Below are 13,555 nucleotides of genomic sequence, written 5' to 3'. Positions count from 1 at the left end.
AGCTCTGTACATGGAAAAATAAAAAAATTATAGATTTTTGAAGATGGGGAGAAAAATGGAAACGCAAAAAACGAAAAGGGCCTCAGCATTAAGGGGTATGGGATATGGGCGTCTGAAGTGATAATCCCCCTGGTGTTGGTGTATAGGACATTGGGGCACATTTACTAAGGGTCCGAAACGCGCACTTTCGTCGGGTTTCCCGACGATTTCCAATTTGCGCCGAATTGCGCCAGGAATTTGGCGCACGCGATTGGATTTTGGCGCATTGGCGCCGGCTTTTACGCGACAGAAATCGGGGGGGGGGGGGCGTCGGACAACCCGACGGATTGGGAAAAATTGCGGAATTTAAAAAAGAATTTGTGTCGCAAGATCAGCACTTACATGCACTGGGACGAAGAAGGTGAACTCCGGCGGACCTCGGCGCATCAGCGACACCTGGTGGATATTGGGCGCACGGACCTTAGTAAATCCTGGCAGACCCGAATTCTCATCTGGGAACGCACCGCTGGATCACAACTGGACCGGGTAAGTAAATGTGCCCCATTGTATCTCATTATATGGCCGATGATCAGAAATCCATTTGTTAGAAATTATATATTTGTCATGCTAGTGCAGACTTTCTGTTTTGATAATATTTTCTGTGGTTATTTGACTCATTCCTTCTAGTAAAGGTGCGATCTGTGGTTTACCACCAGGAAATGAAGACACGCAAGGGTTGACATTTATCATTACTGCTTTCTGTATGTAGATGTCCTGTGCACGTTCTTTATTTAGAAAATCTTGTGCCTAGATATCTATTTAATAGACACAGCTGTAACTTTAGTCTTGAGGGTCCAAGGCAGAGTCTGTAACTGGACCTTTAGATCACACATGGTCCTGAGCCCCCATCACACCAGGGCCTGAGCGTGTTGTTAATAAACTTACAAACCTCTCCAATCATCTCACACTGAATTCAATCACACGGTACCTTCTTATCTCCGTCTCCTATCCGAAATCCAATCAAGCAGAATGGACCGAAATACTTGTGGCCTGCCCATACTTTATTATCTATAGGGTTATTATTTATGTATAGGACACCACTAATTCCATTATGCTGCACAATCAAACTAAATCAATTGTATTGGCATCTTTAACCCCTTTCGGACCAAAAGTCATTGATGCCTGAATGTCCAGGTCATGATGAGTGGGTCAATCACAGCCATGCCTCGTGGCTAGGGGCATAAAGCTGATCGATCAGCTGCTCTGCGGCCCATCATGGAACAAGTCAGAGCTGTAGAACGGAGAAGTCCGGACCTAAAGTTCAGGTCTTTAGTTATGATTAATTATCATAATTAATTATTCCCTATTCTGCCCCTCCACCATTAATTATTTCCTATTCTGCCCCTCATAACTACCTTTTGGCCCCCAGTCACCACAATCTTTTTACTGCCCTTTTTGATAAAAATAAAAACCCTGTACTCACCTAAGTCTTCTATCTTCTTGCCGCGTCCGGGCTGGAAGGGGTGCGCGGCTGCATGATGACGTCATCGGCGCGGCCACGCAACCTAGTTCATGGAGCGATGTGCGCCGGGGTTGTCTTCCGGCGACATCGCTCCAGTAATAGTGCTCGAGCGGCCGTTTCCGGCCGCACCGAGCACTGTACAGTGACGGGCAGGAGCTTCCTGTCCGGACGGAGGCTCCTGCCTGACGGTAAAAGGCCGTGGGGGCCCGGCGCGCCAAGCATCGGGGGGCGGATCGAAACGGTCCGCAGGCCGCATGTGGCCCACGAGTCGTAGTTTGGGGAGCCCTGGCTAAGACAATCAGTGGAGAAGAAACAGCCTAAACAATATGTGGAGGATTACATCCCAGGGCTGGCCTATAGTAAGGAGGAATTAGAATACAAACCTTTTATGAGATGTATATGTCCCAGCTTTCGTGGTAGCAAAATACAGACAAAAGGCAATTGGCCAGCAGAAATTTATTTTGCCAAACTTTTTGCTACACCCACTACTCTACCCCACACTATATAATTGCCCTCCCACTCAGTGTCCCACCCCAGTGATATTGTACCCGCCAGATCCTCCTAATCTTAAATCCCCTCATATTGAGTGTTATAGCGTATGGGTCAATCCATCACATCCATTTTTATATCCCATATTTGGATCTTAAAATTCTCCATCCTGGTAAGGACATGTGGAAATGGCTTCAGAAGGTGCAGGAAGCAGAAGTGAAAAAAAAAACATATAGGTTTTTAAAGTGTAGAAATGGATACAAACGGACACCATCAAATAAATGTAGACGGATGACACAAAATGCATCTGTTTTTGTCAATTTTTAAAGTTTCAGCATACATCAGGCAGATTCAAAAAATGTAAAGTGAACCTAGCATTATCAGCGCATCCTCAGCCGCTCTCCACAGACCGGGGACAGGACACAGATGTTATCCAGTCCTAGTAGACAATAGACTGTGTCACCTTATTTACAGGAATTTTTGCTGTTTTTTCTCTGAAACAAGTTTATTGATTTTACTGGTCAAATAACACATGAGAAGACAAAGCGTGAAAAGATAAGATCATTGATATCTTGTGGTTAGGTTAACAGCCACCGATATTTCCTGTATATCTGATATTCACGTAGAGCTGTAGCAAACTTTCAGTGTACCTGTCCTGTTATGTGACTGTCTATATGACTCCTAAGATAAAATGACATGAGTATACAGAAAAATTACCACTTAATGCTCCATTGCATAAAGGTACATCATGGAGCATTAAGGTTTTAAATAAAAATTTAAGTCATGGGCTAAGCCCTCTTTATACTTTGCATTATGCAGCAAATACCTGGCAGTAACACCTGTGGTCATTACTGGCATTGATCATGGCTGTTAACCATTTAAATGTCACCAGTAAAGCCATCCGAGGTATTTAAATGCAGCCTGTGTGTGAAAGTTGCCATCTTGGCAGAGATTTTGCTTAATGCTACGTCTTGGGAAGCGACAATAAATTGCCATGACTGTTAGTTGCAGGAGGGGTTGTCACGAATGGTGCACATGGGCAGTTAACCCTTCAACGGACGCTGTAGTCTCTTTTTACTTGATAAAGGAGTCATAGTTGACTCCAAAACGCGTTGTGTTCCTGAGATACAAAATGAAATGTTTTTAATCTAAACCTTCTGATCTTATGAATACCCATGTGCGCCAATCGTGACAACCCCTCCTGCAACTGTGATCTTATCATCTCTGATCTGTCTCATCTCTCTTTCTATGTGTCAGATACTAATACAATGTTCAGAAGGTAAATAAAAGTGTATATAAACCCTGTACCCTGATAATCTAACCATATTGTCAGCTCACAGAACTAGAGTAGTCATAATGTGGCAGATTTATCAATTGTCTGAAAGTCAGAATATTTCCAGTTGCCCATGGCAACCAATCACTCCTCAGCTTTCATTTCACCAGTGCTCATGAATACTTTATAGGGGAGCTGTGATTGGTTGCCATGGGCAACTGGAAATATTCTGACTTTCAGACACTTGATAAATCTGCCCCATTGTGTCAACTTAGAGAGAGAGAATTTTACACTAAGTAATAGGAGCTAAAAACAGCAATAAAACTGAGTAAAATGGTAAAGTAAATGGTTAAAAATGATCTTTATTGTGTTAACATCACTGGGAGAGTCTGAGTCGGAATTAAACTTGTCATTTACCCTAGTCATTTCAGCAGATCTGTTACTATATGCCAGTGGCACATTGTAACAGATCATCAGCCAATCTACCTTATACTGTACTACATCTGTATTGCAGTATAAGTTGGAACAATCAGATCCCCTAGGGTTAAAGTACTTCAGGGTGTCTGTAAATACAGTAAAAAAATTAAAAAAATTAAAACCACAACCTTTCCCTAGAACTGGTATAAAAAAAAACAAACAAAAAATAATAAACGTGTCGGGTATTGCTGCCTTCCAAAATGGTTCATCATGTTTACAGGTTACATATTATATACTTTGGATACAATTGTAGCCACATATAAATTTATATCAGAAAAAGATGACTTCAAAATGTTTAATCCTTTTACATTCAAGGAGAAACCCACCAGTTTAAAGACACTGCGGCAGATTTACTTACCCGGTCCATTCGTGATCCAGCGGCGCGTTTTCTGCGGAGGATTCGGGTCCGGCCGGGATTCACTAAGGTAGTTCCTCCGACGTCCACTAGGTGGCGCTGCTGCGCTGAAGTTCCCCGAGGCCCGACGAAGCGCACTCAAGTTCACCGGCCTATTCCTGGTGAAGGTAAGTGCGAGTCTCGCAACACTTTTTTTTTTCAATGCAGCGGTTTTTCCGAATCCGTCAGGTTTTCGTTCGTCCACGCCCCCTGATTTACGTCGCGTGCATGCCAGTGCCGATGCGCCACAATCCGATCGCGTGCACCAAAATCCCGGGATAATTCAAGGGAAAACGCCGAATTGGGCCCTTAGTAAATGACCCCCACTATGTTTGGCACGAAATTACCTCAACAGGCAGTCAGATAGTTTTTCTTCAAGAATCACGGGATGTTGACACAGGATACATGGCGTGTAAATAATTAAACCTTTCCTCATATTTTTCATGCCACAATCTCTAGAAAGAAGTCAGGTGTTCTAATATATAATTCTGAATTGTAAACTACAAGGTCACATATGTACGTTGGCCAATATATATGCACCAAATAAGGAGCAACATAAATTAATAAAGATGTTCTTTAAAAAAAAATTAAGAAATATAGAAATTCTAATTTAATTGTGGGCGCCGATTTTAAACGCTATCATAACAGAGATTTAGATGTATCTGGTGCCTATAATAAAAAACAGTGATTGTGAAACTGGTTAAGGAATATCATCTTCATGACATTTAGAGATATAAAAACGGTTAGAGATATAAAAACACCTGTCATCAAGTCTGTGTCACTAGTCCTGTCACTACTACCTGTTGGAGCAGCTCACAAGGATCCCATCACAGCCTTTATCTAGTTATTTCATACATTAATCATTGTAAAATCATCTATTCTTTATAATGTAAATGAGGCTGGTCACATGGTCAGAGGCAGTGATGTCACCCCTGTTACCCCCTCCCCTCTCCTCCCCCTGCTCAGGTCTGTGTGTAATGTATAGTAAAGCATTGCTAGTGTGTGTGCTGCATCTGCTGACATGCTGCATCCTCCTAATACACATGTGAGAGACACAGACATCAGCTACACAAGTGTCTGACATGTTCTGCTGTAACATGACTGCCTGGAGCTGCTGTATCTCTCCTATACACACACACATGCACACACAGGCTGCAGGGGGCGTGGCCACCAGCACCAGGAAGCACATCATTATACAGCCTCACATCATTATACAGCCTCACATCATTATACAGGCTGTCAGTCAAGCACTGGGGGTGTGGCTGTGCCTCCCACTCATGAATAGAGTGGACAGATTGAATATGCTAATGCTTCATTGGACATTTCACAGGTCATTTGCATACAGCTTTAGGACCTCATTGCTTAGGTTTACAGGCATGTAGAGGGACAATGAAGGGATAGAGGCAATGCTCTCTAATGGCAGTTTATGAAAATATATTTAGTTTAGGGGGGTTATTTTGCATGACGGGTTCTCTTTAACCCCTTAACGCTCTGCGCCGTAGCTCTACGGCGCAGAGGTATAAGGGATGTATGAAGAGGGCTCACGGGCTGAGTCCTCTTCATACAGAGGTGGGGGTTTTTGCATTTTGCACAAAACCCCCACCGCTAATAACCGCGGTCGGTGCTTGCACCGATCGCGGCTATTAACCCCCTAAACGCCGCCGGCAAAGTCGCCGGCGGCGTTTAAAAGACGGCGGCGCGTGGGCGCCGCCATCTTTTTTTCGATCGCCACGCCCCCGAACGTCATCGGGGGGCGGCGATCAGTTGCCATGGTAGCCTCGTGTCTTCTTTTGACACGAGGCTATCTGGCAGCTGCATATTCGTTACAATGAGCCAGTGGCTCATTGTAATGAATGTGCTGCAAAAATGCCATATATTGCAATACAGAAGTATTGCAGTATATGGTAGCAGCGATCTGACCATCTAGGGTTAATGTACCCTAGATGGTCTAAAAGATAGTGAAAAAAAAAAGAAAAAAAAAAGTTTAAAAAATAAAAAAAATTAATAAAATATTAAAAGTTCAAATCACCCCCCTTTCCCTAGAACGGATATAAAACATAACAAACAGTAAAAATCACAGACATATTAGGTATCGCCGCGTCCCAAAATGCCCGATCTATCAAAATATAAAAACGGTTACGGCCGGCGGTGACCTCCGAGGCGGGAAATGGCGCCCAAATGTCCGAAATGCGACTTTTACACCTTTTTACATAACATAAAAAATGAAATAAAAAATGATCAAAATGTCGCACAGACCTCAAAACGGTAGCAATGAAAACTTTGCCTCATTTCGCAAAAAATGACCCCTCACACATCTCCGTGCGCCAAAGTATGAAAAAGTTATTAGCGTCAGAAGATGGCAAAAATTTTTTTTTCTTTTTTGTACACATTCGTTTAATTTTTGAAAATGTATTAAAACACAATAAACCCTGTATAAATTTGGTATCACCGCGATCGCACCGAACCAAAGAATAAAGTAGGCGTGTTATTTGGAGCGAAGAGTGAAAGTCGTAAAAACTGAGCCCACAAGAACGTGACGCATGTGCGTTTTTTTTTCAATTTTTCCACATTTGGAATTTTTTTTCAGCTTCGCAGTACACGGCATGTTAAAATAAATAACATTACGGGAAAGTAAAATTTGTTACGCACAAAATAAGCCCTCACACAGGTCTGTAAACGGAAAAATGAAAAAGTTATGGATTTTTGAAGTTGGAGAGCGAGAAATGAGGCGAAAAACCCTCCGTCCTTAAGGGGTTAAGCTACTCATCTTAAACAAACTAAAGCTCAGACCTGCGCAACAGGAAGTAAAGCACCAATGCCAACGAGTAACATCATTAATAAACGTAGAGTAGCTAATACCATAGATAAAATTTTAGACAAAAAATGTGAGACAAAGTATGATCTTAATATGCAGATATTAAGTCGGTGTACCTAAAAGGAATTGGTTTATCCATTGATCTTACTTCATGGAATAAGCTGGGAGTTGAATCGTTGGAGCAGGTAATTGAAGAAGACAAATGAATGCCAAGAAATATGTCAAGAAAATTCATTATATAATAAAATCTCCCTATTATATTTGGGGATTAAATACTGGATAATTAAAGAAAATATAATTAACAAAATTAACAATATTGTAAAAAAAAACTAGGGTATGTGGTTAATTGGGAGAAGGAGCTGGGTAACTTTTTTCATAAATTAGTTGGCAAAGGGCAATACAGGCGGTCCCCTACTTAAGGACACCCCACTTACAGACAACCCATAGTTACAGACAGACCCCTGTGACCTCTGGTGAAGCTCTCTAGATGCTTTACTATAGTCCCAGACTGCAATAATCAGCTGTAAGGTGTCTGTAATGAAGCTTTATTGATAATCCTTGGTCCCATTACAGCAAAAAATGTTTAAACTCCAATTGTCACTGGGGCCAAAGTTTTTTTGTCTGGATCTACAATTATAAAATATACAGTTTCGACTTACATACAAATTCAACTTAAGAACAAACCTCCGGACCCTATCTTGTACGTAACCCAGGGACTGCCTGTATATACATCTTATAAGCTATATTATTCCACAAACCATATTGAAACATTGCGTAAACTACAACAAAGAAATTAGTTATCACCAGCGCAATTAGCTAAATTTTCAGGTAATGAATGAGATTTATGCTGGCGCTGCAATCAGAAAAATGCTAATATAATTCATATCTGGCGGTATTGTCCAATAATTACATTATTCTGGAAAGAGGTGCAAAAATTGCTTAAGACAATATGGAATATCATGAAGGAGCTAGGCCCAGAGGTAGCCCTTCTCAACTGGAATACAGATTCTATCTTTTACTGTAGTATGTCTACTTTTTTTTTTTCCCTTGATTTATAGGGATATAATACACACGGATCAGGCATATTTATGTATGGATGTCAGTATATATATATTTATCTAGGTTTATCATGTATGTACTGTATGTAAAATGTATATGTAATGTATATGAATTGAAATGTTTGGTAATTAATGTAAAACATTTCAAATAAAAAGAAAAGAGCTGTTCACTGAAATATGAAAAAAAAATATTAGCGTCAGATTATTAAAGATGCAAGAAAATGTATAAAAGACAGCCCCATCCCCTAGATCAGTGATGGAGAAACTTTTAGAGACCGAGTGCCCAAACTACAACCAGAATCCACTTATTTACCATGCAGTGCCAACATGGCATTTCAAGCAGTAACTTATTGCTACTAGAGATGAGCGAACACTAAAATGCTCGGGTACTCGTTATTCGAGACGAACTTTTCCCGATGCTCGAGTGCTCGTCTCGAATAACGAACCCCATTGAAGTCAATGGGAGACTCGAGCATTTTTCAAGGGGACCAAGGCTCTGCACAGGGAAGCTTGGCCAAACACCTGGGAACCTCAGAAAAGGATGGAAACACCACGGAAATGGACAGGAAACAGCAGGGGCAGCATGCATGGATGCCTCTGAGGCTGCATAATCGCACCATTATGCCAAAATTATGGGCAACAGCATGGCCATGACAGAGTGACAGAATGAAGCTAGATAGCATCTAAAACATCCAATAATTGACCCTGACACTATAGGGGACGGCATGCAGAGGCAGCGGCAGCAGCGGCAGGCATGGCAACATACCCTAAATGGACTCAGGCTTCAAACCAATGGGTAGCAGAGAGGAACCAAAGGAGGTGAGCAAGAAGCGCTCAAATAATATCGGTACATGATAAAAGTTTGCCAGTATATTTTGTGGATTACACAGCAGGGTGGCGACAAAGTTAACATGGAAGCCATGAAAACAACCCAAAATTCTGCCTGACACAGCTCGTTTGATAAGGGGACCATGTATGGAGGCAGTGAACTAGTAGTAGATTAAAGGTGCTGCAGTTAAAACTATGTTAGTTGGATCTTGGCATGGAGCTGGCGCTCCGCTGCCAGGCGAGCTTTCGCCAATCCAAGCCCGTGTCTCTAGGCTACTCCCCAAACAGCACTTCTAAGAACCTTTTGTATAAGATCAAGTGTAGTAGCGTTCTTATAAGTTTAGGATATGCCGGGTGAGGGGAATGTAAACAGATGCGCAAGAAGCGCTGAAATAATATCCCTAAATGGTAAAAGTTTGCAAGTATATTTTGGGGATTACACAGCAGGGTGGCGACAAAGTTAACAACTTTGATGTGGAATGCCCTGTAATAGCTCTTGGGCGGTGTGCCTTTTATCGCCTAGGCTCAGCAGTTTCAGCACCGCCTGCTGTCGCTTAGCGACGGCACTGCTGCTGTGCCTAGAGCTACCGACTGATGGCGCCATGCCCACGGATGGTAATTCGGAGGAGGAGGAGGTGGAGGAGGGGTGGGAGGAGGTATAGTAGGCCTTTGAGACCTGGACCGAGGTAGGCCCCGCAATTCTCTGCGTCGGCAGTATATGACCAGCCCCAGGGTCAGACTCGGTCCCAGCCTGCACCAAGTTAAGTGTAGTAGCGTTCTCATAAGTTTGGGATATGGCGGGTGAGGGGAATGTAAACAGATGCGCAAGAAGCGCATGATGCGCATGGAGCTGGCGTTCCGCTGCCAGGCGAGCTTTCGCCAATCCAAGCCCCTGTCTCTAGGCTACTCCCCAAACAGCACTTCTAAGAACCTTTTGTATAAGATCAAGTGTAGTAGCGTTCTTATAAGTTTAGGATATGCCGGGTGAGGGGAATGTAAACATCTGCGCAAGAAGCGCTGAAATAATATCCGTAAATGGTAAAAGTTTGCCAGTATATTTTGTGGATAACACAGCAGGGTGGCGACAAAGTTAACAACTTTGATGTGGAATCCATGAAAACAACCCAAATTTCTGCCTGACACACCTCGTTTGATAAAGGGACGATGTATGGAGGCAGCTATATGGACGACTTTTGGAGGTAGCAATGGAGACAACGTGTGGAGGCTGCTATGGAGACAATTTAATTTGGATAGTGCCTGTATGTGGCAGTCCCAAACATTTTTCAAACCAGAGGAGCAGGTAGGTGGCCCTCCAGTAAAATGGGATAGATTGAGTGCCTGTATGTGGCAGTCCCAAAAATGTTTCAAACCAGAGGAGCAGGTAGGTGGCCCTGCAGTAAAATGGAATAGATTGAGTGCCTGTATGTGGCAGTCCCAAAAATGTTTCAAACCAGAGGAGCAGGTAGGTGGCCCTGCAGTAAAATGGAATAGATTGAGTGCCTGTATGTGGCAGTCCCAAAAATTGTTCAAACCAGAGGAGCAGGTAGGTGGCCCTGCAGTAAAATGGAATAGATTGAGTGCCTGTATGTGGCAGTCCCAAAAATTGTTCAAACCAGAGGAGCAGGTAGGTGGCCCTGCAGTAAAATGGAATAGATTGAGTGCCTGTATGTGGCAGTCCCAAAAATGTTTCAAACCAGAGGAGCAGGTAGGTGGCCCTCCAGTAAAATGGAATAGATTGAGTGCCTGTATGTGGCAGTCCCAAAAATTGTTCAAACCAGAGGAGCAGGTAGGTGGCCCTCCAGTAAAATGGAATAGATTGAGTGCCTGTATGTGGCAGTCCCAAAAATTGTTCAAACCAGAGGAGCAGGTAGGTGGCCCTGCAGTAAAATGGAATAGATTGAGTGCCTGTATGTGGCAGTCCCAAAAATGTTTCAAACCAGAGGAGCAGGTAGGTGGCCCTCCAGTAAAATGGAATAGATTGAGTGCCTGTATGTGGCAGTCCCAAAAATTGTTCAAACCAGAGGAGCAGGTAGGTGGCCCTGCAGTAAAATGGAATAGATTGAGTGCCTGTATGTGGCACTCACAAAAATTGTTTCAAACAGAGGACCGGGTAGGTGGCCCTCCAGAAAAATTAAATGCATGAAGTACTATAGCAAGAGCCAGTGGGCCCTGTCAAAAAATAGCCAGTTTCCTCTGCTTTACTGTACAAAGAGGAGGAGAAGGAGGAAAATGAGGAGGAGGAGGAGGAGTGGATCAATTATTCAGGTTGAGCTTCCTTCACCTGGTGGAGATTGGAAATTCTGAGAAATCCAGCCTTTATTCATTTTAATAAGCGTCAGCCTGTCAGCGCTGTCAGTCGACAGGCGTGTACGCTTATCGGTGATGATGCCACCAGCTGCACTGAAAACCCGCTCGGACAAGACGCTAGCGGCAGGGCAGGCAAGAACCTCCAAGGCGTACAGCGCCAGTTCGTGCCACATGTCCAGCTTTGAAACCCAGTAGTTGTAGGGAGCTGTGTGATCATTTAGGACGATGGTATGGTCAGCTACGTACTCCCTCACCATCTTTCTGTAAAGATCAGCCCTACTCTGCCGAGACTGGGGACAGGTGACAGTGTCTTGCTGGGGTGACATAAAGCTGGCAAAAGCCTTGTAAAGCGTACCCTTGCCAGTGCTGGACAAGCTGCCTGCTCGCCTACTCTCCCTCACTACTTGTCCCGCAGAACTACGCACTCTGCCGCTAGCGCTGTCAGAAGGGAAATACTGTTTCAGCTTGTGCACCAGGGCCTGCTGGTATTCATGCATTCTCACACTCCTTTCCTCTCCAGGGATGAGAGTGGGAAGATTTTGCTTGTACCGTGGGTCCAGGAGAGTGAACACCCAGTAATCGGTGCTGGAATAAATTCTTTGAACGCGAGGGTCACGGGATAGGCAGCCTAGCATGAAATCTGCCATATGCGCCAGAGTACCAACGCGTAAGAATTCACTCCCCTCACTGGCCTGACTGTCCATTTCCTCCTCCTCCAACTCCTCCAACTCCTCTTCTTCTGCCCATACACGCTGAACAGTGAAGGACTCAACAATGGTCCCCTCTTGTGTCTCGCCAACATTCTCCTCCTCTTCCTCCTCATCCTCCTCCACCTCCACCTCCTCCGATATGCGCTGAGAAACAGACCTCAGGGTGCTTTGGCTATCAACAAGGGAATATTCTTCCCCCGTCTCTTGTGACGAGCGCAAAGCTTCCGACTTCATGCTGACCAGAGAGTTTTTCAACAGGCCAAGCAGCGGGATGGTGAGGCTGATGATGGCGGCATCGCCACTGACCATCTGTGTTGACTCCTCAAAGTTACTCAGCACCTGACAGATATCAGACATCCACGTCCACTCCTCATTGTAGACTTGAGGAAGCTGACTGACCTGACTACCAGTTCTGGTGGAAGTTGACATCTGGCAGTCTACAATCGCTCTGCGCTGCTGGTAAACTCTGGATAACATGGTCAGTGTTGAATTCCACCTCGTGGGCACGTCGCACAACAGTCGGTGAGCGGGCAGTTGGAGGCGGCGCTGCGCTGCCCTGAGAGTGGCAGCATCTGGGCTGGACTTCCTGAAATGCGCACAGATGCGGCGCACCTTCGTGAGCAAATCAGACAGATTGGGGTATGTCTTGAGGAAACGCTGCACTATCAGATTTAACACATGGGCCAGGCATGGCACATGTGTCAGTCTGCCGAGTTGCAGAGCCGCCACCAGGTTACGGCCGTTGTCACACACAACCATTCCCGGCTTGAGGTTCAGCGGTGCCAGCCACAGATCAGTCTGCGCCGTGATGCCCTGTAATAGCTCTTGGGCGGTGTGCCTTTTGTCGCCTAGGCTCAGCAGTTTGAGCACCGCCTGCTGTCGCTTAGCGACGGCACTGCTGCTGTGCCTAGAGCTACCGACTGATGGCGCCGTGCCCACGGATGGTAGTTCGGAGGAGGAGGTGGAGGAGGGGTGGGAGGAGGAGGAGGCATAGTAGGCCTGAAACACCTGGACCGAGGTAGGCCCCGCAATCCTCGGCGTCGGCAGTATATGAGCAGCCCCAGGGTCAGACTCGGTCCCAGCCTCCACCAAGTTAACCCAATGTGCCGTCAGCGATATATAGTGGCCCTGCCCGGCAGCACTCGTCCACGTGTCCGTGGTCAGGTGGACCTTGTCAGAAACGGCGTTGGTCAGGGCACGGATGATGTTGTCTGACACGTGCTGGTGCAGGGCTGGGACGGCACATCGGGAAAAGTAGTGGCGGCTGGGGACCGAATACCGAGGGGCGGCCGCCGCCATGAGGTTGCGAAAGGCCTCGGTCTCTACTAGCCTATAGGGCAGCATCTCCAGGCTAAGCAATCTGGAGATGTGCACATTAAGGGCTTGGGCGTGCGGGTGGGTTGCACTATATTTGCGTTTCCGCTCCAGCGTCTGGGGTATGGAGAGCTGAACGCTGGTGGATGCTGTGGAGGATCGTGGAGGCGACGATGGGGTTTTTGTGGCAGGGTCCTGGGCAGGGGGCTGACTAGCAGCTGACACAGGGGAAGGAGCAGTGGTGTGCACGGCCGGAGGTGAACGGGCTTGTTGCCACTGAGTGGGGTGCTTAGCATTCATATGCCTGCGCATACTGGTGGTAGTTAAGCTAGTAGTGGTGGAACCCCTGCTGAGCCTGGTTTGGCAAATGTTGCACACCACAGTCCGTC

This window comes from Engystomops pustulosus, chromosome 1 (genome assembly GCF_040894005.1).
Source record: "Engystomops pustulosus chromosome 1, aEngPut4.maternal, whole genome shotgun sequence".
Classification (NCBI taxonomy): Eukaryota; Metazoa; Chordata; class Amphibia; order Anura; family Leptodactylidae; genus Engystomops; species Engystomops pustulosus.
Note: the sequence above shows the minus strand (reverse complement) of the source record.